Source organism: Furipterus horrens, unplaced genomic scaffold, assembly GCF_987537825.1.
Source record: "Furipterus horrens unplaced genomic scaffold, mFurHor1.1.pri manual_scaffold_2, whole genome shotgun sequence".
Taxonomy (NCBI): Eukaryota; Metazoa; Chordata; class Mammalia; order Chiroptera; family Furipteridae; genus Furipterus; species Furipterus horrens.
This window is the reverse complement of record NW_028327172.1, coordinates 45,412,522-45,417,291: the sequence shown is the minus strand read 5'-3', so window position 1 is coordinate 45,417,291 and position 4,770 is coordinate 45,412,522. Positions and strand designations below refer to the sequence as shown.

At 40.9% G+C, this 4,770-nt stretch overlaps 1 pseudogene; it reads right to left on the bottom strand.

The window, feature by feature from the left end:
• Window positions 1-390: 390 nt before the first annotated feature.
• LOC150018449 (U4 spliceosomal RNA) lies at window positions 391-469 on the bottom strand (annotated as a pseudogene).
• Window positions 470-4,770: the final 4,301 nt, after the last annotated feature.

The window sequence follows — 4,770 nt, the reverse complement described above, 5'->3', positions numbered from 1 at the left end:
GACCTGGCCCTCAATGCAACCTTTGGGTTTGTGGGATGATACCCAACCAACTGAGCCACACCAGTCAGGGTAAGTCTTTCCTTTTATCTTTTTTTTTTTTTTAATGTAGAAGTTTTTATTTTTCAGTGCTTGAATTTATTAGTCTTTTCTCTTACGGCTTCTGGATATTGAGCCATAATTAAAAAGGTCTAGCACTGGCCAGGTGGCTCATTTAGTTAGAGCATGATCCCATACAACAAAAGGCTTCGGATTTTATTTCAGTCAGGACACATGCCTAGGTTGTAGGTTCAATCTCCAGTCCAGTTACCTACAGGAAGCAACCTGTTAATGTTTTTCTCTCACAATAATATTTTTCTCCCTCCCTCTCTCTCTCCCCCCTTCATCTATATCTAGAATCAAATTTTTCAATTAGCAATAATCGCGCCTCGGATAAACCTCATTGGCTACGATACTGCCACTGCGCAAAGCTTAGAATCAAATTTTTAAAAAAGCATCAACATATCCTCAAATGAAGATTAAAATATAAATAAATAAAAAAATAAATGGTTCTTTCCTACTCCAAGATCTCTTCCCCATGTTTTCTTTTAATATTATTATATCTCATTTTTTATGTGTATATCTTTAATACATTTGAAAATCCTGTGTTATTTTAAGTACTTCTTGTAAGCAGCATATGGGCTAGTTAAGTTTTGTTTTTCAACATGAAAATGTGTGAATTGTTGCCTTCAATAGAGAGGAATAAAGTGAAGAAATAAAATGGAGTTGCTATAGTCAAGTTGCTAAATTACTAAAATTAAGTAAGTTGAGATATGAGAAAATTCTATTCTTGTTGTAACTAGCCTGAGAACTTAAACTTTAGAACTTTCCAGTCTGTGTCAATGCCTGAATATACATCAAACCTCTAGATAACCCTCTAATTAGCCCCTGAAGGGATAAGACAAGAATGTTGACTATCCATACCACCTGATATCTATCATCCAGCCCACTCCTCATCTAGAGGATTACCATCTCAGACCAATCCAGAGGGAAAGAATGTAGGACTAATTCTACCATAAGAACCCTCAGCTTTTCTTCTCCAGAACACTTCTGGGTATTGCTTAGTTGCATTTCCAGTTTGCAAACCCTACAACCTTTGAATAAATCTTTATCATTATTTCTAGCCAAAGCCTTCAGACTCTTTTTGAGTTTGTTTAACAAGAGCCTAGTTTAATTTATTTGTATCTACTTAATAACTGATGTAGTCTCATTTTACTTCTTTATTTTTGGGCTTCCCTATTGCTGTTCTTTCTTCTTTGCTATATATCTAGATTTTTCTTGTTTTTATCTTCTGCAATGATTAAGAAAGTAGAGCTCTAGTTTGTAGTTCTATAAGCCTTTAGATTAGGTCAAATACAGATATTTTAATTGATAAGTATGCAATTACCAAAGTCAATAAAAAGTATCACTTATTGAATATGTGTTAGATGCTGACCTGGCTGCTTTCCCCAAGTCAGCATTTCACAGATGAGAAAACAAAGATCAGAGTGCTAAGTAGCTTGCTCAAGTCACCCAATAATTTTTGATGATCTCTAGATGATGAGAAATTTAGGAGGCTTCAGCCACTCAGGGCCACCTCTGGAGTTGGAGTGGAGGAAACCTCAGTTACACAACATTGCTGAAGGCAGGTGAATTCTTCAAAGTAAAATCCCCACAGTGGATTTCACAAGGGCCTCACCACCCTGTGATATCCAACTCTTGGATTTCTGTCAATCTGATAGTTGAAAAATCATGTCTTGCTGTTGTTTTGATTTGCATTTCTCTTAAGAGTGAGATGAAACATCTTTTTATTTATTTATTTAATTCTCGCCCAAGGATATGTTTATTGATATTTTTAGAATGAGAGGAAGGGAGGGGGAAAAACAAACATTGATGTGAAAGGGAATCACCAATTGGTTGCCTCCCACACATGCCCTGATCAGGAATCATATCCGCAACCTAGGCATGTGCTCTGACCAGGGATCGAACCACAACCTTTTGGTGTATAGGATGACACTCCAACCAACTGAACCACCCAGCCAGGGAAAGCATCTTTTTTCATGTTTGAGAGCCATTTGCATTTCCATTTCTCTTCATATCTTTTGCCTACTTGGGAGGCATCCAGAAAATAACCACTATATCAAAGCTTCCTGGGGTACATGGTTGTTTTGAGAATACCAAAGTGATGATTTTTGGAGTTTTATTCTGTTTCTTATAGAAGATTGTTTCAGAGATGAGCTCTTCATCTGTATCTTCAGAACAGTTTTCTTCCTGCTTGTGTGTAGGATCCGACACAGGTACCCTATTGATTGTTTTGTTCACTCTCTCAGCCAGGCAGGAATAAAGCCAGGTGCTGCCTCCTGATCTTCTTAGCTGTATGATGCATTGCTTAATAATGGTGGAAGTCTCAATTCCATCATTAGACAGATGGTATAGAAACAGAAAAAGAAAAGCTGATGGGATCCCCATCATCATCAGTAATAGCTGGGACTTAAATAGCTCCATCTCTCTGTCTGTTTGCCTATCTAAAGTATACTGCATATTATATATAGTATATATATATAAATTCATTTTTACATATGTATCTGTGACTGCACATATATATGCTAAATATATAGACACTAAATTTACACAGACACATACAGATTTAGTTCTCATAACAATGGTGCTGTTACTATTTCCATTTTACAGAAGACATAGGTGAGGTATGGAGAGGTTAGATTACTTGCCCGAGCCCACACAGCTAACAATTGGTGGAGCCAGACTCTAGCTGGTCTTTCTAGCTCCAGAATTCATGCCCTCAACCAATGTAGCTTGGAAGACAATTCTGTGCTCTTGGGTATGGTCAAAGGTCCTTCTAGTCAGAAATGCCCCAGCCCCTGGGAGAAGAGGATGCAGTTGGATTAGTCTGTTTTATCTATTTTGGAACCATTGGTTCTTCATTCATTAAATTATTTAATCCTCTAATTCATCCATTAAACAAATATTAATTGAGTGCCTATATATGCCAAGCTCTATGCTAGGTGCCAGGGACACCAAGATAGATTAGATGTGGTCTTTGTCCTTAAGGAGCTTGCAATAAAGGGAAAGTGAACACATAGTCAGTTAATGACAATATGACACAGGCTGTTCTGTTCCAGAGGGAGGAGAAGTTGGTGTGTCATCCAAGAATGTGTTTCTCAATCTCTTCCCATCTACCATCTAGTTAGCACAATTTCTCCTTGGCATGTTGCCTTGTGACCTCTCTTAACTTTAGTTTATATAGTATCACTGCAAGATTTTGCATTTTTGCATATTTTCCTGATCATTTTTTTCATCTTAGAAATGTAGCCTTGTTCCTGTGAATGATGGGGAGTCTGGGAGGGTTGTGAGTAGGGCCCCTTAGAATTAGCACTTTGGCTGTAGTATGGAAAATAATTGAATGAGGGCAATGAGGCAGGCAGCTCCATCAGGAACCTGCTTGATAGTTAGGGTGAAGGATGAGATCTGAGCAAAGGCTTTGGCTAGAGGAGAGGAGGAGAGTATAGTTCTAGGGAGTATTATGAAAATGAAATTAAAGGGACTTACTAATTCATTTAACAACATTTAATGAACATCTACTAAGTGGCATGTGCTGTGCCAGGAGTCAGGAATACAGTTGGACACAAGATATATATGGCCCTTGCCTTCACTGAGTTTAGAAGGGGAAGATGGACAATTGGAGCTTTTACTATAAAAGATGATAAGTGATGTGAGAGGGGAAGTCAGAGCAGTACAGAAAACCAGAAGGGGGAATGTGAGGGGGCGTGAGGGAGGAGTCTAGAGTGATGCCCAGATTTTGGCCTTGGCTGCAGGAGTAGTTTGTGGTGCCATTATCTGAGCCGGGGATCCCAGGAGGGCAGAACCCCATGGTTGTCTCTCTGAATTCCCCAAGCTCAAGACAGGCAGGAGCAGGGCAGGTGGTAAGCAAGTGACTATTGATTGAATAAATAAATAAATAAATGTGAGCTTACTCCCACAACCTGACCCTGAAAGAAGAAGATGGTGAGTGGTCCAGAAAGAAACTAGAAGTTTCAGGAAGCCCAGCGGTTGCTCAATAACCACAAACTGCTAGCCGCTATCTCAGTTACCCAATGGGCCACATGAGGCAGCTGTGACTCTCTCCCAATGTCCAGCAACCAGAGTTGGGCTGCCATGAGTCAGTGTACCTGGGGTGTGGGCAGCAGGCAGAGTCAGCATACCCCTGGCTAGTCTGAGGCCAGCAGTGCAAGCCCCACAGGTTGTTGGAGGCCGTCCTGGAACTGGAAAGAGGAAAGAACCAGCTCTGCAAAGTTTCTGGGTACACATCCCCAGAGCTAGGGGTCTTTCCTCTGACTCCTGTATCCTGTCTATATCCCTCTGCCTTAGCACCAAGCCCATGGCTCTGGGTTTGTCTGCCTCTGTGTAGGGGCAGGGACAGGGAGATCACCCTCTGGATCCCTGGCACCCAGCTCAGGTAAACCTTCTTCCAGCACATAATAGTAAATGTTTGTAGAGTTTGTTCAGAGAGAGCTGTGCCTTGACCCCCAGGGCCTAGTCTTTCCCACTCTCAAGAGAAGGTCCACCGAGAGCCACACAAACACAAGTCCCATTCTTGTCTGTGGTTATGACCCTGAGTTCATGGGCTGAGGCTCTGAAAGCATCTGATCAAGTGGGAGAAGGCACCAACCCACTGCCCCACCACTGCCCCTGTCAATGCCTGAGAGTCTCAAAATTGTAGAATCTTAGAGTTTGAAG